General features: G+C 39.0%; 1 pseudogene; it reads left to right on the top strand.

The window, feature by feature from the left end:
- Nucleotides 1-306: 306 nt before the first annotated feature.
- On the top strand, nt 307-4,847 carry LOC125410348 (60 kDa heat shock protein, mitochondrial pseudogene; annotated as a pseudogene).
- Nucleotides 4,848-19,999: the final 15,152 nt, after the last annotated feature.

Here is a 19,999-nt window from a genome sequence, read left to right as displayed (position 1 = left end):
ATTTCTCATCAGTCAGTATGTGTCCTTGGATGGAAGAATTAATGTTATTTACCCTCAGGGTTCTTTCAATAAATCTACTAATTTTTATTTCCCCCACCCCTATGTTTTCTTTTTTCTCTTATTTGTTTATATATATATATATATATATATTTAATTATTAATTAGTTTTTTTATTTTATATTCTGACTGCAGTTTCCAATGCCTCCTTTCCTCCCAGTCCCCTCAACCTCTATTCACACTCTTCAATCCACCACTCCTCCGTTTCTGTTCAGGAAAGGACAGAACTGCGATGGACATCAATAAAACATGGCATATCAAGTTCCAGTAAGAATAAGCATATATTAAGGCTCAGTAGGTGACTCAGCATGAGGAAATGGGTCCCAAAAGCCAGTAAAAGAGTTGGAAACAACTCCTGTTCCCTCTGTTAGGGACATATGCAGAGTGTCTAGGTCAGTCCCTTGCAGGCACTCTAGTTGTTGCTTCAGTCTCTGCCATCCCCTGTGAGTTCTCGTTAGTTGATTCTGTGGGTTTTCTTATGGTGTCCTTGACCCCTCTGGCTCCTACAATCCTTTATCTCGCCCCCTCTGCCCCACTTCTTCAGGATTCTATGAACTCCTTGTAATGTCTGATTGTGGGTCTGCATCTGTTTTTCCTAAGTTGCTAGATGAAGTCTCTCTGATGACATGTGGGTTAGGCACTAATCTGGTCACAGGAGATGGCTAGTTCAGGCTACTTATCTGTTATTGCTAGTTGTCTAAGCCAGGCTCTTCTTTGTAGATTCTTGAGAGATTTCCTTGCATCTGGTTTTTACCTGACCATGAGTTGACCACCCCTCACTTCCAGTAGTCATTTTTAGTATTCTCGCCCTCCATACCTGTACCCCTTCAACCTGATCACTCATGTTCCTATCCCCACCTGCCTTCAGTACACTCATGAAATTTCTTTAATTTCCCCTTCACAGTGAGATTCATGCATCCCCCCTTGAGCCCTCTTGTTATTTAGCTTCTCTGGATCTGTAGATTTGTAACATGGTTATTCTCTACTTTCTAGCTAATATCCACTTTTAACTGAGTACATACGATGCTTGTCTTTCTTGGTCTGTGTTACCTCACTCAGGAATCTCTTGCCTAGTTCCATCCATTTACCTGTAAATTTCATGATGACATTGCTTTTAACAGTTGAATGACACTCCATTGTGTAAATTTACTACATTTCTTTATCCATTATTCCGTTGAGGGACATCTAAGTTGTTTCCGTGTTCTGGGTTTTACAAAGAAAGTTGCTGTGAACATAGTTATGCAAGTGTCCTTGTGGTATGATTGAGCATCCTTTGTGCATATGCCCAAGAGTGGTATAGCTGAGTCTTGTAGATTGAGTCCCAGTTTTCTGAAAAAAACCACCATATTGATTTCAAATATACAGTGTTCTTTCATTCTTATTAAAGTTTGATAGCTAATGAATAATGTTTGAATGTTTCTTAATGTGCCTTCTCTATCTAATATTCAAATAAAATTTATGGTTTCCTTTTCAATCTGTCCATGAAGTTTCTCTAAGTGTTTTCTGTAATATTATCCTACTGGTTATGAATTTCTTTAGTTAATGCTTATCTTGGGAGATTATTATTTTTCATTTGATTTTTGGGTGTTAACTTCGGAGGAAATAATAAACCAGGGTAACAGTTGCATTCTTTCAATACATAGAAAGACCACAACAAAATTTCCCAAGATTTTATAATTTCTGTCTAGAAATCAAAAGTTATCACAGTTTCTGTTCATAACTGAAATTACATGTCACTCTGACAGCTATCAACATTCTGTTTTTCTCTATTTTGGCAGTTTAAATGAAATATGATGTAGAAAAATTCTTTCTGGTGCTGTCTATTTGGCATTGTAAATAGTTCCAGTACCTTGACATTCATAATTTTCTCAGAAATTAATTTTTTCCAATTATTTCTCTTAATAATTTTTCTATACTTTTAATGCATGAAACAATCCCACACCAGTTTGGAATTATTATCGACAAAAGGGTTATTTATTTGAGGCAAAAAAAACCTTACAGAATGCCATCCGGGAAAACAGCCAGGAACAGAGTCTAGTTGCTGGAACCAGAGTCCGAAGCAAGAGAGCGAGAGGAGGGCTGCCGCTGCTTTTTAAAAGTGAAAGAGACCATGCCCCAATGGGTTGGTATCTCAAAGGCTATTGGCTAAAGAAGCAGAAGGAGCTCCCTCGGCATACTTTCAGTATAATCAATAATCAATGTTCTTAAGCTTGATCTCTTAATGTTATCTTATCTCAAGGTAATCCTTGTTCTAGGCATAATTTGTTCGTATTTTCAGACTAACTGATGATAATAATTTGTCAGCACTATGTGAAATCCTGGTAGTCTTACTTTTCCTTGATTTACAAATCTTTTTGAAGTTTGCAGCTTAATATTTTCCTTGAATTATTGAAGTTTTAACTCTAAGAAATATCGTTTGTAATCTGAGAAGATCAAAAGCAGAGGCAGGTGAATTGTGAATAAAGGCGAACCTGGCTTACACAATAGACAGTTTGTCAAAGAGAAACAAAAATTAATTAGTTAATTAATAAGTAAGTAAGTAAGTAAATAAGTGATCAAAGAAAACTTAGATAATAAAACAAAAAATAAATTATCAGTCAGGCATAGTGGTACACATCATTAATCTCAACACTGGGTAGGCAGAGGCAGGCGGATTTCAAAGCCAGCCTGGTCTACAAAGTAAGTTCCAGGACAGCCAAGGCTACACAAAGAAATCCTTTCTACGAAAAACAAGCAATTAAAAGAAACTAAGGAAGGAGAAAGAGAGAGAGAGAGAGAGAGAGAGAGGAAGAAAGAAAATAGTCATCATCAGAATATAAACCTCTCTTTTTTTTGTTTTTTTGAGACGGATTCTTAGTGTTGCTTTGGAACCTGTCCTAGAACTAGCTCTCATAGACTAGGCTGACCTCAAACTCACAGAGATCCACCTGCCTCTGCTTCCTGAGTGCTGGAATAAAAATCATGGGCCACCACTGCCCAGCTGGAATTTTTTCCCACCCTCTTTGCTTTGTTTGTTTCTTTCTACTGCAGTACTGCAGATCTAAAATGGAGGCAGGGTAATTGTGAATTAGAGGTCAAGCTGGTTTATATAGTAAACACTGTATCAAAAAGAATCTAATGACCCTCTCACTAACAAGCCACAGCCTGCATCTCTGAGTTTACACTACCACCACTCACCCACAACCCTCAAAATTCTTTAATTACCAAATAGTCTTCTCAACATAACACCAGTGCTCTAGGCACTGGATCCTCATCTCACTTGAACCTATGCCAAAGATACAAAATTTGGCATGGACACCTAAGCCTTAATACTTCAAGGAGCAGACCTGTAAATGGATGTTGTAGCTGTTACAATGGCACCAAAAAAAAGAACAACAGTTTAATGAACAGATTTGGGGAAGCCCCAAACTAATGAGGTGACTGTTGCAAAATCAATTGATTTAATGGGTAAAATATAAAAATCTGAGAATGAAACCTGTTAAAGCTTTTGCCAGTAACACAAATGAAGAGGCTATGTGTGGCATCATCACTGCTACTGTTTTGTTGTGTTCTATTGCCAAGGACAGCTTTGAGTAGATCAGCAAATTGCTAGCCTAACAGGAATGGGAGAAGTGTGATGTTGACTGTTATTGCTGAACTTATAAAAGAGTCTAAACCCATGACAACCCCTGAAGAAACTGCTCAGGTTGCTAAGAGTTTTGTAAATGAAGACAAAGACATTGTGTTTCTAATGCAGTGAATAAGGTTGGAAGAAAGGGCATCATCACAATGAAGAAAGAAAAACCCTTGAGTGATGAATTATAAATCATTGAAGGAATGAGGTTTGGGAGAGGATACATTTCCCCATATTTTATTAACATGTCAAAAGTTTAAAATTGTGATTCCTATGTTCTGCAGACTAAAAAGAAAAATTCTAGTGCTCACTCCATTGTACCTACTTTTGAAATTGCCAGACCTCGCTGAAAGACCTTGGCCATAATCGCTGAAGCTGTTAATGGAGAAGCTGTAAGTACACTGGTTTCAAACAGGCTAAAAGTTGCTCTTTAGGTGGTGGCAGTCAAAGATCTAGGGTGTGGGGAGAATAAGAAGAACCTATTGATGGTGATCTACTTGGAGAAGAGGGGTTGAATCTAACTCTTGAAGATGTTCAATCTCATGACTTAGCAAAAGTAGAAGAGGTCATTAGCATCAACAAAGATAATTCCATACTTTTGAATGGAAATTGAAATTGATAAACATATTCAAGAAATCACTGAGCAGGTATACATGACAACTAGTGAATAAGAAAAGGAAAAGCTGAATGAGAAACTGTTTTAAACCTTCAGATGGATAAGCTGTGCTTAAGACTGGAGCAAGAAGTGATGTTGACGTTTAAGAGAAGACAGAGTCATTAATGTCCTCAATTCTACAAGAGAATCTCTTGAAAAAGGCATTGTTCTAGGAGGAGATTGTTTGCTTTGGTGAATCCCAGTCTTGGATTCATTAAAACCTGCTATTGAAGGTCATAAAGTAGGTCTACAAATTATTGAAACTGCACTCAATTTCTTGCAGCTACTATTGCCAAGAATGAAGTATCTTTGATAGCTGAGCAAATTCTGCAGAATTCTTCAGAAGTTAGTTATGATGCTGTGTTTGGAGATTGTGTGCACATGGTGGAAATGGGAATCATTTATTTCACAATGTTTGGAAGAACTACTTTAGTGGATGTTCCCAGGGCAGCCAGACTGATAAGTACAGTGGAAGTGAGAGTGACAGGAATATCAGCAGAAGAGAAGGTTCCTGGAATGTAAGCAATGTGTGAAATGGAAGAGAGTATAGGGGTGGCATTTTTAACTCCTAAAATATTACTTTGCCCTCATCATTTATTTATGACTGGAAGCTCATGCTAGATTCCTCACCAACAATTTCAGAGAAGTCACTCAAAGAAAATTACTGAAGAAAAGGTTCACTGATCATTATAATAATCAGTTACTGGTTTCAGTTGACAATAACAATTGTTTACTGCCATCAATGTCCATACCTAAAAATAATTTGCTTTGTGTTTTTGAGGAAAGATATTTTTAAATCCCTAAAAATGAAAAGCAAATGAAATAAAAACTAAACTCAGCAAATGTAGGCTATAAATCAAGCAAAAGAAAGGAAGAAAGAAGAACATGAAATTACAAAATTCTGCCTCCTGGAGTTTTTTGATTTAGAAATTTTTTCCAGGTCCTATTATACAGGAACAGGTCAGGGGTGCAATCATGAAATATAACAGGACATATCATGAGTCTAGTATGATTTCTGTTTGTTCCCAATAAACAAGTATTCAGGCTAAGACTCAGGCTCAAGCAAAATTATGAAGTTAGGGACAAGGCAGCATTCATGAAAAATACTTAACTGCCCTGAACTGTAGTAACTACAGCTTCTGCCAATGAGGTTTTTACTTTTGAGTTAGACATGGTTGTACTAGCTGTAGAGAGTCTCAGTCTGTGCACCCCTTAGAAAAACAAATGTCCTTGTTAAGACTTATTCTTAAATGTGTTGTAGAGTTATGAGAGTAAAAGAATCACCTTTTTTACTCTTTCAAGTGAGAATTTCAGTAAAATAAATAGTTAAATACATAAATCAAAACAAACAGACAAAACCAATCTACTGAACTTTGGCTCTAGGTTATCAAGCCTTATCCCAACTAAATCTAAAAGTGTGAAGTCCCTTTACCACAGATGACATAGGTTAGAAACACCAATGTACTTTACAAAAAAAATTACCCACGACATAAACCCTTCAGTGGGTGTATACCAGAGCATTCCCATCTCAATGAATGAATTTTATGTCGTCTTCTACACAAACATCTTGACAAGAGTGTTCTCAGATTCTCTGACTAGTACGTTTTGTGATTATTCTATATATCCTCAGGTACCCAAAGTGACTTATAGTCAAAGATTAAACTCTCTTTCAATCTTTCCACTGCTTATAATGCTCTCCAGATGTGGAAAATATCCAGGTGGTATTTTCCAATGTAAACTTTCAGTGCAAAACGAATTTCCACCACACTAATTAATTGCATGTGCTGAATGTAAGGCCTGGAAAAGCCGTAGATTTATACGGTGGCTAGGATAACCAATATTTTGTCACTGGGTTTTCCTGACCCCCTGCAGGATTTTGTACATGACGTCTTGTAGTCTCCTTCTTCACAGGGAGCTTGCATTCTACTTATGGCCTGCTTTCTGCTTCTCTCTAGCCTGCCTTTCTGCTTTTCCATGATTCTGAGATTTCTTGTCTCCTCTGCCTTGATTCCTGTTGCTATTTATCTTTATCATTATTTAGAATGCAGTTTCTTTGACTGTGCTCATTGGTAGACTCAAATGGAAAAATCATTTAATTTTCCATTTTACCGGGATTCCAAGGACTAATGATTTATTTATTTTTTTAAAAAATTATATTATTATGTTTTTATATTTTTATGCTTCCATTCAAAAATTTACACTTCCTCCCCTCCTCCCAATCCCCTCCCGCTCCCCAACTCCCCCTCCTCCCTCCCCCTCCCTGCTTGAGAGAGGGCAGGGAACCCTGATCTATGGGAAGTCCAAGGCACTCCTTGAAATGTAAATATTTATCACTTCACCCTTAAATACAGATCTTTATTCCATGGCTTTTATTTAATATAACAGAAAATTTTGTTCTATGAGAGATTACAATTTAGTCTTATGTGGACATGATGTAAAAAACTATTTGTGCTTGCTGAAAAATACCAGGAAACCAGAAAATTTACAATATTTGGTATATTGTATGTTTGTATTTGGATTCTGAGACATTTTCTAATGGGAAAAGATGAGTCATATGATCCCCTGCCATAACGAACTGATATTAAGGGAAACAAAATTTAAAAAAAAATTTTCTCCCTTGGTTTTTCAGCTATTCTCTCACAATAAGGAGAAAAGTGACTAATAAAATGTGAATGTCATCATGAACACTGGCCAAATCACCAGCCCTTTTTCATTCATGCTAATTTCAACAAGTTTCTTGAAACTCTTAGACATTCATACTATGGGTGATCATTGGTAGGCACCTATCAGTACACCAGGGATTTCTGTGCTCCAAATATATATTTTCAAGTTCTGACTCTTCATATATGACGTCCTTGTCCCAGCAGATGGCTATATATTTACTTTTATTTAATGTGTGTGTGTTGTGTGTGCATGTGCATACCATAGCACATATGTAGAAGTCAGAAGACAACTTTCAGAAGTCTTCCTCTCCTCTCTCACAAGCATACATGATAAGATCTTTGTTTGTTTTTCTATATGGTCTCTTTTAGATAAGTTTTGTTTTGTGAGACAAGTTCTTGCTATGAACCTTGTTAGCCTAAAACTCATCCTGTATCCCAGGCTATCCATGAACACATAGAAATACACTTGCCTCTGCCTCTTGGATCCTGGGGTGAAAGGTATGTACCACCACACATGAATTCATATACCCATATCTTATTCCACAATGCTCCTTATGTAATGAGTTCTTTCACTTCAGGAATCTCAAGCAGAAATTACATTAACATTTTAAAGAGTCTCTACATAAGCAGTGAGTTGAAGATGCTGCCTGTGAGATGCTTGATCTTTCCTCATTTTGAGTATAGTCTCTTTTACCAAATTGTGCACCTGAAATGCCTCCCAAGGAATAGTGATTGCCAGATCTCAGAGATACCTGTCAGCAGTAGAGATCTCTGGTAAATATCTCTACAAAAATATATAATGAATTTAGGTATTGACCTCTGGTAGAAGCCTGAATATCCTACAGACCATGTGGCATTTCTTTTGATCACATAATTCACTCTTTCTCTGATGTATATCTTGGGTAAGAGACAGCAGGCTTGAATTGATTATCTAATTCAGATGCATAGCATAAGCAGAATGAGATGGTATGAGTAAACAGTGTCTACCCTGACTTTTACTTAGACCGCAAGTACATATTTCTTTAATATACTATCCTAGGAACCTAAATGGTACCTTACTAAGCATAGCCCCTGTGTGGGAAATAGAAGGAATATAAAGCTACATCCTGCTACACTTGTCTGAAGCATATCAGGATACTGTATGACATTCCAGTTAGGATCCATATATTTGGGTGTGGGTGATCCTTCTAGGCTAAATTCAGGATTATCATGTAATGCTGTAGCAGCACTCAAAACTTTCCAATGAAGATAACTTGAAGTAAATAACAGGAGCCTCATTACATCACTAGTACCAGAGGTGATGTAATTCTAAGTAATGACAATGCTAGGAAATTCATTCTGTCCTGGGATCATTTTTCCATAGTCTTTTGTCATGGTTCTAATCTTTACCTCCTCTGGTAATAGATAGAATGCAGCCTTGTTTGCTTTTGTTTTGTTTTTTGTTTTTGTTGTTGTTGCTATCATCATTTGATTTTTTAAATTACTGGTCATTTTGTCTTTTGTTGAAAATAGACTTATTCTCATAGAATATATGCTAATTATGGTTTCCCCTCCTTCTACTCCTCCCAGTTCCTCCCCACATCCAATGAAGTCCAGATCTACTCACTTTCTCCTTCACATTAGAAAATAAATGAGCTTCTAAGTTACAATAATAAAATAAAATTAATTATAATAAGGTAAAACAAAAACTAACACATTGAATTGGGCAAAATAAGAAAACAGAAGGGAAAGAGCCAAAGAAAAGGCACAAGAATCAAAGATCCACTAGTTGTCACTCTCAGGAATTCCATCAAAACAATAAGCTGGAAATATATATGCACAGGACTGAGTGCAGGCCCTGTTCATGATGCCTTAATTTCTCTAAGTTCATATGAACTTTGATCATATTAATTTAGAGAACCTTGTTTTCCTGGTGTCTTTGGTTCTTTGGTTCTGTCTTCTTTGGTTCTAACCATCTTTCCCAATCTTCTTCCAAAAGGTTACCTGATTCCTGAGGGAAGATTTGATAGAGACATTGCATTTAGGGCAGAGTGTTTCAAGATGTTTTATTATCTGCAAATATTATCTATGGGTCTCTGTATTTGCTCCCAACAAGATAAAACTTCTCTGATACTTGAGAAGTGCACTGACCTATGAATGAAACAGGATGTCATTTGGTCTCATATTGTTACTACTATTATTGGATAGAAGTATTTAGTTTTTACCCTAGATCTATGATTTATCTATTCTCTGGTTTTTGGTCAGTCACATAATGAAGAAAATGGTCTCTTTCTTGTGGAATGGGACTTAAGTCAAATTGTTGCAGAAAAGAGGGTCCCTTGTTTGTTCCAGCTGCCTGGCTAGTATACACACAAAATAACCACACAGAAACTGTATTCATTAAAATACTGCTTGGCCCATTAGCTCTAGTTTCTTATTGTCTAATTCTTGCATCTTAATTTAACCCATTTCTATTAATCTGTGTATCACCACATGACTGTGGATTACCAGAAAGATTCTAACCAGCGTCTGCCTCAGGCAGAAGATTGATCCATGGCATCTCTCACTCTGCCCTTCTTCCCAGGATTTGGTTCTGCCTTCTCTGCCTACCTAAGTTCTGCCCTATCAGGCCCAAAGCAGTTTCTTTATTCATTAACCAGTGAAAGCAACACATGAACAGAAGAACCGCCCATACCATTTCCCCCTTTCTGTTTAAACGAAAAGGAAGGCTTTAACTTTAACATAGTAAAATTACATATAACAAAACAGGCATCAAATAATAATTAGTTACAATACTTATATTTACTTAATCTTTTATCATATCTAAGGAAAACTATAACTATCTATCTATTCTTTTTTATTTATTTTTATTTTTTTCCATTAGGCTTGTTTATTCAAGTATCCGAAAACACTCTTTCCACTTCCTCCTCTCCCCTCCTCATAATACCCTCCCGCTCCCCCCACTCCCCCCACTCCCTTTCCTCCTCCCTCACCATTCCCAAGAGCAGCCAGGGTTTCCTGCCCTGTGGGAAATCCAAGTTCCTTCCCCTCCCTCCAGGTCCAGGAAGGTGAGCATCCAAACAGGCCAGGATCCCAAAAAGCCAGTCTATGAAGACGAAACAAGACCCAGTGCCATTGTCAATGGCTTCTCAGTCTTCATTTGGACCTCAGGGGCTCAGTCAGCCCCCATGTCAACCACATTCAGAGAATCCGGTTTGATCACATGCTCATTCAGTCCCAGTCCAGCTGACCTTGGTGAGCTCTCATTCGATCAGTCCCCTTGTATCAGTGGGTGAACGCACCCTTCGCGGTCCTGACTTCCAGTGCTCCAATGTGGGTCTCCGTCTCTATCTCCATCCATCGTCAGATGAAGGCCCCCTCTGATTTTGCTTTCCCTGATCACGATCTCCCTTCCTCTGCTTCTCATTTGGACCTAGGGAGTTAAGTCCAGTGTTCCAATATGTGTCTCTGTCTCTATCTCTATCCATCGCCATATGAAGGTTCTGTAGTGACATGCAAAATATTCATCAGTATGGTTATGGGCCAAGGCCAGTTCAGGCACCCTCTCCTCTGCTGCACAGAGTACAATCTGAGGACCTCTCCTTGGGCCTGGGAACCGCTCCAGAATCAAGTCTCTTGCAAACCCTAAAATGGCTCCCTTAGTTGAGATATAAAATCCCCTGCTCCCATACCCATCCTTCCTCCCTCCCCCCTCCCATTCCCCCACGCCATCACCAATCCTCCCCCTCTTCCCTCTCCCTAACCATCTCCCCTTACTTCCACCCCCCACCCCCTGTGCACCCAAGTTTGCCTGGCAATCTTACCTACTTCTAATATCCAGGAGTATAACTATATGAGTTTCTTCAGGTTCACCTTCTTATTTAGCTTCTCTAGGATCACAAATTATAGATTCAAAGACCTTTAACTATGGTTAGAATCCACTTATGAGTGAGTACATACCATATTCCTCTTTTTGGGTCTGCGTTACCTCACTCAGTAAAGCGTTTTCTATTTCCATCCATTTGCATGCAAAATTCAAGATGTCATTATTTTTTACCGCTGAGTAAAACTCTAATGTATATATGTTCCACACCTTCTTTAACCATTCTTCTATTGAGGGGCACCTAGGCTGTTTCCATGTTCTGGTTATTACAAATAGTGCAGCTATGAACATAGTTGAACAAATGCTTTTGTAGTATGATAGGGCATCTCTTGGGTATATTCCCAAGAGTGGAAATGCTGGGTCCTGAGGGAGGTTGACTCCCAGTTTCCTGAGAAACCGCCACACTGATTTCCACAGTGGCTGTACAAGTTTGCATTCCCACTAACAATGGATGAGTGTTCCCCTCACTCCACATCCTCTCCAGAATAGGTTATCATTGGTGTTTTTGAGTTTAGCTATTCTGACAGGTGTAAGAGAAGAGAAAGTGTGAAGTAGTCTACAAGATATAGGCACAGGAGGCCACTTCCTAAGTAGAACCCCAGTAGCAATGAATAAATGGGACCTACTGAAACTGAGAAGCTTCTGTAAAGCAAAGGACACTGTCAGTAAGACAAAAAGGCTACCTTCGGACTGGGAAAAGATCTTTACCAACCCCTCATCAGATAAAGGCCTGATCTCCAAAATATGCAAAGAACTCAAGAAACTAGACACTAAAACTCTAATTAACCCAATTAAAAAATGAGGTACTGAACTGAACAGAGAATTCACAACAGATGAACTTCGAATGGCCAGAAGACACTTAAGGACATGCTCAACCTCCTTAGCGATCAGGGAAATGCAAATCAAAACCACTATCTATCTATTCTTCAACTCCATCAAAGACTCCAGAAGGTTATAATATTATCTAAGTAAACAGGAAGTACATTATAAACAACTGTCAAAACTCTAGAATCAACAGAGACATCTCTCTGCCTGGACATTTATCCAAAGTTTTTCTGTATCATTGTGGCATCCATCTTCAGCCTACAGGCCCATAGTTCCAGCAGACTTTTCCATGAAGCTGGAAATTTCAAAGACAGTTCAGCCACTTTCTTCTGTGTCCGCTATAATGTCTCAGAGACTCTTTCATGAAACAGGAATCCCAAAGGACCATCTCACCTTTTGGCAAGTTTAGCAGTCATCTCTGTGGGTATTGCATGTCCAGTGAAGCAGTCCAGACAAGAGCAGTTTCTTGTCCAAATTGCTAATGTGCCTCTTTGATGCCCATCTTCTTCTCAAAGTAGCTTAGTGCTGCCAGGAGCAGATATGTCTCACTGTCATGAAAAGTCCTAAGTTATTATAACTTTTTAAATGCCATATTCTGTAGTCTTCAAAAGATATGAATAATGCCTATCCATTTGAAATATATCTATGCACTTCTAGAAAATCTAACTAACACGACTACAAACTTGACTATTATAGATGATTATCAATTTACCTATATTTGTTAACTATACATTACATTTTTAAATGAGCTACACAACCACAATACCTTAAACAAGATCAGAAATACATATACATATAACAAAATTGACCTTAAATTTGCAACAATAAAGCAAGCTTCATACCAATGCAAAATTATTCATATCTATATCATATCTCCCTTTAATGTAAAAGAACATTTGTAAACAATATTTGGGAATATGGGCGTAGATTTTTCCATACTGCTTTGTGGTAATTGGGAGTGCTGTTAATCAGGTCTTGGGTTCATCTTATTCAGCAGTTGAGTGAAGCAAACTTTTGATGGTGTCCATGGCAACCTTTCAGAAGGCCTTGGTCCATGAAACCTAAAACAAAAGAAGAACCTCTTTTCCCAGGCAACATATCCTTAGACTCAAATTTTGAAATCAAGATAACTATATAATATACATGTTGGTTTAGCGTAGCAGCCCATACAATGAAATGACTCTCTGTACTTAGCTCTTTCACAGTCAAAAAACTCAAAGAAAGCACAATAATATATAGCATCCAGACTCGCTGTGAATTTTCCATTTTTTATGTGGCTTATTTTTCTTTACTCCTTTTAATCTATAATTATCTGTCTTCTGTCTCTTTAAATACTTTACCCTTTTATTTAAATCATTAAATTTATTTTATGACTATCTTTACTCATTTTTTCTCTCTCCCAAGTCTATGTACATTTTATCCAACACTGTGACCCATCTAGAGGTCTTTTATGTCTGAATCTGTCCTATTGCATTGTCTGTAATTCTCAACTGTCTTGAAGAGCTTTTAAAATGCTAAGCAGATTGGTTGCAGCTGCTCTGGATGTAGTCTCCACCTCTCTCCAATTTTAAAATGGTTGAAGCACTACTAGTGTTAGCTCTAGGGCCGCTAGGCAGGAACCACGCTCAGCAGGCCAATGCCAAGAATGAGCATGCAGCACATAAACCCTTGTTATCTGAGTTATAGCCAAATCTACCACACAGAGCACTGTACAGCCTGGAAATATCTCTGTGTATGACAGCAGAAATCTGCCATGCACTCCTGCTTATGCACGCCTAGTAGACTTGATCCTGAGGTCTACTGAGCCACAGGCATGATCTCAGCCACTTTCCTCTCAACCCTAGTGGACACAGAATTACCTGGGCCCACAAATGTCATTGAAATGCTTTTTAGCCAGTGTTCACTCTGGTGTCACATCCCAGGAAGCTGAATTTTAAAACTGCACAGCTTTTTTCCTGCTGCAGCTACTGAGTCAGGAAAATTTCTCTGTGGTACACCACCAGAAAACAGCAAAAAGCTGTGTTAAACTCTATATTTGTTTCTAGAATTCCTTTTCAATCTCTCTCAGGTTTTACATGGAGTTAGTTGACCATGTTGAAGCTCCAAATATTTCAAGGAGCAGGGCCCTTTGTTCTTCTCAGCCACCCTTCTAGTTTAGCCCCTGAAATAACCACACAGAAACTATATTCATTAAAACACTGGTTGACCCATTAGCTCTAGTTTCTTATTGTCTAATTCTTGCATCTTAATTTAACCCAATTCTATCAATCTGTGTATCGCCATGTGACTGTGGATTACCGGCAAGATTCTAACCAGCGTCTGCCTCAAGCAGAAGATCCATGGCATCTCTCACTCTGCCCTTCTTCCCAGGATTCAGTTCTGTCTTCTCTTCCTACCTCAGTTCTGCCCTATCAGACCCAAAGCAGTTTCTTTATTCATTAATCAATGAAAGCAACACATGAACAGAAGAACCTCCTACACCATCAAATCAGACATTGGTTGAGTACTCCCACAAGCTGTATGTGTCCATTGCCCTCAGATATCTTGCAGGCATGACATCATTATAGATGAAAAGATTTGTGTCTCTTTTTGTGTTTGTGTTTATGCTTAAGTAGCCTGAAGGGTATCTTCTCATACACAAGATGCTAGAAGAATCTATAAGTACCCACTTGACTTCTCTGTGTTCATTGGGTTATATAGGTGTTGTCTTCAGTAATGAGGCCTTGCTGTCAGTTTGTGGAGAACAATTAAGGTTCATGATATCTCATGATCTTAGTGTTTGTGCTATTGTTTTTCTGTTCAGGAAGTTGTCCTACGTGCCAATGAATTTAAGGCTATTCTACACTTTCTCTTCCATCAGGTTCAATGTATCTGATTTTATGTCGAGGTCTTTGATCCTTTGGACTTGAGTTTTGTGCAGGGTAATAAGTATGGGTCTTTTTGGATTCTTCTATATGCAAACATTCAGTTTTGTGGCACCATTTATTGATAATACTGGCTTTTTCCAGTGTGTATTTATGATATCTTTATCAAAGTTTAAGCTTCTTTAGGTGTATAGATTTGTGTCTGTGTCTTCAGCTCAATTCTGTGCCTCTCAAATTCCAGATTTCCCTAAGGTTTTTTTAATTGATTTTATTTATACTTTTAGGTCTTGAGCTATTTCTTTACACTGTTTTTCTGTATTTAAAAAGATTTCTTTAAAGGACTTCTTTATTTCATCTTTAAGGACTTCTTAAATTCTCAAAAGCTACTTTCAGATCTTTTTTCATGTGATTCAGCTTTGTTGCAATTTGCAGGGTCTACTGTTGTAGGCTTGCTAGGCTCTAGTGGAGACATTTTGTCTTGGATATTATTGGTTGTGTTTTCCCACTGGCACCTACATATCTGCAATTGGGAAGAATGTAACTATAGGTGCTGATATCTGATCTTGTTTTCTTTGTGTGAGTGTTTTGTTCCTTGATTTTTATTACCCTCTCCAGTTCTTAGGAGGTTGGGGTACATGTGCAGTACCTGGTAGAAAATTCTTCTGAAATGCTAATAGGTGTGGTCACTGGAGGGTTCTGGATAAAATCTGTCTGGGCATTGAGAGCTGATATTTAGAAATATGGATAGGCAGGGGGAGGCTAAGGGTATCCACAGGAGTTAGGAAAGCAGGGATTCTGTTGTAAGGAAGATGCCGCTTGTTGGTTCCAGGCTGCTCAGGCCCAAAATAAGCACTCAGAAACTATATTAATTAAATCACTGCTTTGCCCATTAGCTCTAGTTTCTTATTGCCTAACTCTTACATCTTAATTTAACCCATCTCCATTAATCTTTGCATCACCACGAGGTCGTGACCTATCAGCAAAGTTTCAGCACAACTGTCTCCAGTGGCTACTCCATGGCTTTTCTCAGTTTCCACCACCTTTCTCCCAGCATTTAGTTTAATTTTCTCCACCTAGCTCTGTTCCCCACCTAGCTCTGTTCCCCTATAGCTCTGCTATAAGTCCAAATAAGTTCCTTTATTAAACAAACAAGCAGCCTACAAATGACAAAGAGATGTCTAACGTGGCTAACTAAAATCCACTTAAAACCCGAGAGAGCTTAAAAAGGAATCCTAGACACAAGAGAAGAGAATTAAGAAAAACTCCAGGGCTCTCCTCCTACGCCATACCGGCTTTCTGCCTGAACCCCCTACCCTTCCTCTCTCACTTTTTCGGGGCTTAAATTCCTCCAACTCAGTCTGGGGGGGCACCGCGGCCAGGACTGGCTGTGAGTGCAAATGGGAGGGAGTCCCTTTGCTCTAGAAGCCTGCCTGCAGCAAGGTAAGACTGCAGGCAGGGAGACTTCTGACCAGCGAGTGCTCTGATCCTGTGGCAGAGGATACAATGGAGGGGTAAGTGTGTTCCTGACCGCCACACAAGTCCGGAAAGGGAACACACAATCTTCCCACCATCCTTATCTCCCTGGCTACTCCAAAGGGGCGGCTTCCCCCAGCTAAACCCCCTCTCCTCCTACGCCATCCCGGCTTTCTGCCTGGAACCCCTACCCTTCCTCTCTCCCTTTTTCGGGGCTAAAATGCCTCCAACTCAGCCTGGGTGGGCACCGCAGCTGGGACAGGCGGTGAGTGCAAATGGGAGGGAGTTCCTTTGTTTTAATAGCCTGCCTGCAGCAAAGTAGGACTGCAGGCAAAGTGATTCCTGGATAACAAGGGGCAATAATCCGGTAGCAGAAGACCCAGCAGAGGGAAGAGCCATTGGAGAGCATCTGAAGGAAGAGATGGGCAGGCGCCAAGGCAAGAATTCCTCCAACAATCTGAAAATCAACATGAAAACACCAGATCCCAGCGATCTTACGACAGAAGGACTTGAACGTCCTATTCCGGAAGAAGTGGAAAACAGTGTCATTATGAAAGCAATAGAGTCTCTTAAACAGGGTATGAATAACTCACTTAAAGAAATAGAAGAGAAATATAACAAAAAGATGGAAGAAATGAGTAAAGAAATGGAACACAAATATAACAAAAAGTTTGAAGAAATGAGTAAATTCATAAACGATACCCTGGGAAACCAAGAAAAAACAATCAAACAGGTAATGGAATCAGTTCAAGAATTGAAAACTTAAATGGAGGCAGTGAAGAAAACACAAACCGAGGGCTGGCTGGATATGGAAAATCTAGGTAAATGAACGGAGACTACAGAATCAAGCATAACCAATAGAATACAAGAGATAGAAGAACGAATCTCAGATTATGAAGACACCATAGAGAAAATAAACGCCCTGACCAAAGAAAACAGCAAATCCAACAAATTCTCATCACAAAACATTGAGGAAATATGGGACATAATAAAAAAACCAAATCTAAGAATAATAGGAGTAGAAGAAGGAGAAGAATTGCAGATCAAAGGTCCAGAAGATATATTCAACAAAATTATAGAAGAAAACTTTCCCATCCTAAAGAGTGATATTCCTATGAAGGTGCAAGAAGCATACAGAACATCGAATAGACAGGATCAGAAAAAAACATCCCCTCGCCATATAATAATCAAAACACAAAGCAGTCAGATTAAAGAAAGGATATTAAGAGCTGCAAAGGAAAAAGGTCAAGTAACCTATAAAGGTAAACCTATCAGACTTACACCAGACTTCTCTATAGAAACCATGAAAGCCAGAAGGTCCTGGATAGAGGTACTGCAGAAACTAAGGGACCATGGATGCAAGCCCAGACTACTATACCCAGCCAAACTTTCATTCACTATCAACGGAGAAAACAAAATATTCCAGGATAAAAACAAATTTAAACAATACGTAACTACTAATCCAGCCTTACAGAGAATATTAGAAGGAAAATTACATCCCAAGGAATCCAACATTTCCAACACTGACTACAATAATTCAGACATCTAGCGACCCTTCACTAGCACAATTCAAAGAAGGAAAACACATACACTCTATTACCCCCCAAAAAAATGACTGGAGTCAACAACCAATGGTCATTAATATCTCTTAATATCAATGGACTCAATTCACCTATAAAGAGGCACAGACTTAGAGATTGGATACGAAAACAGGATCCAACATTCTGCTGTTTACAAGAAACACACCTCAACCACAAAGACAGACACCTACTCAGAGTAAAGGGTTGGGAAAAGGTTTTCCAAGCAAATGGACCTAAGAAACAAGCGGGTGTGGCCATTCTAATATCTAACAAAATCGACTTCAAACTAAAATCAATCAGAAGAGATGGAGATGGACATTTCATACTCATAACAGGAACAATTCATCAGGAAGAAGTCTCAATCCTGAATATCTATGCCCCTAATATAAAGGCACCCACATATGTAAAAGAAACTCTTCTAGAACTCAAGGCAGTCATCAAACCACACACGCTAATAGTAGGAGACTTCAACCCAGGATAGCCAAAACAATCTTATACAATAAAGGAACTTCAGGAGGCATTACCATCCCTGACTTCAAACTCTATTACAGAGCTACAGTATTGAAAACAGCTTGGTATTGGCATAAGAACAGAGAAGTCGACCTATTGAATCGAATAGAAGACCCGGATTCTAACCCACAAAACTATGAACACCTAATTTTCGACAAGAGAGCTAAAGGTATACAATGGAAGAAGGAAAGCATCTTTAACAAATGGTGCTGGCATAACTGGATGTCAACCTATAGAAGAATGAAAGTAGATCCATATCTATCACCATGCACAAAACTCAAGTCCAAATGGATTAAAAATATCAACGTTAATCCGACCACTTTGAACCTGATAGAAGAGAAAGTGGGAAGTAGTCTACAAGATATAGGCACAGGAGACCACTTCCTAAGAAGAACCCCAGGAGCGTAGACAATAAGAGAATCAATGAATAAATGGGACCTACTGAAACTGAGAAGCTTCTGTAAAGCAAAGGACACTGTCAGTAAGACAAAAAGGCTGCCTTCGGACTGGGAGAAGATCTTCACCAACACCTCATCCGACAAAGGTCTGATCTCCAAAATATACAAAGAACTCAAGAAACTAGACACTAAAACTCTAATTAACCCAATTAAAAAATGGGGTACTGAACTAAACAGAGAATTCACAACAGATGAACTTCGAATGGCCAGAAGACAATTAAGGTCATGCTCAACCTCCTTAGCGATGAGGGAAATGCAAATCAAAACCACTTTGAGATACCATCTTACACCTGTCAGAATAGCTAAAGTCAAAAACACCAATGATAGCCTATGCTGGAGAGGATGTGGAGTGAGGGGAACACTCATCCATTGTTAGTGGGAATGCAAACTTGTGCATCCACTGTGGAAATCAGTGTGGTGGTTTCTCAGGAAACTGGAAGTCAACCTCCCTCAGGACCCAGCAATTCCACTCTTGGGAATATACCCAAGAGATGCCCTATCATACTGCAAAAGCATTTGTTCAACTATGTTCATAGCTGCACTATTTGTAATAACCAGAACATGGAAACAACCTAGGTGCCCCTCAATAGAAGAATGGTTAAAGAAGGTGTGGAACATATATACATTAGAGTTTTACTCAGTGGTAAAAAACAATGACTTCTTGAATTTTGCATGCAAATGGATGGAAATAAAAACGCTTTACTGAGTGAGGTAACGCAGACCCAAAAAGAGGAATATGGTATGTACTCACTCATAAGTGGATTCTAGCCATAGTTAAAGGTCTTTGAGTCTAGAATTTGTGATCCTAGAGATGCTAAATAAGAAGGTGATCCTTACGAAAATCATATAGTTATCCCCATGGATAGTGGAACTAAGCAAGATTGCCAGGTAAACTCGGGTGCATGGGGGTGGGGGGGTGGTAGTAAGGGAAGATGTTCAGGGAGAGGGGAGGGTGGAGGATTGGTGATGGCTTGGGGGAATGGGAGGGAGGGAGGGAGGAAGGATGGCTGTGGGAGCAGGGAGGTTTATATCTCAGCTAAGGGAGCCATTTTAGGGTTTGCAGGAGACTTGATTCTGGAGGGGTTCCCAGTAAAAATTAAATAAAAAAAATTAAAAAAGTAATAATAATAATAAAAAAGAAAACCCTTTTCTGAGTCTGGTAAGCCAGACCCAAAAAGAGGAATATGGTATGTATTCATTCATAAATGGATTCTAGCCATAATTAAAGGTCTTTGAGTCTATTATTCGTGATTCTAGCGAAGCTGGATGGGAGGGTGAACCTGAAGAAAATTCAGGTAGTTTTCGTCCTGGGGATTGGAAATAGACAAGAGTCCCAGGTAACCTCGGGTGCTTGGGGGGGTGGGAGGGTTGCTGAAAGGGGAGAGGGTTAGAGAGAAGGGAGCAGGGGAGGAATGGGGAATGCTTGGGGGACTGGGAGC

Source organism: Myodes glareolus, chromosome X, assembly GCF_982192425.1.
Source record: "Myodes glareolus chromosome X, mMyoGla1.1, whole genome shotgun sequence".
Lineage (NCBI taxonomy): Eukaryota > Metazoa > Chordata > Mammalia > Rodentia > Cricetidae > Myodes > Myodes glareolus.
This window is presented reverse-complemented; position numbering and strand designations above follow the sequence as displayed.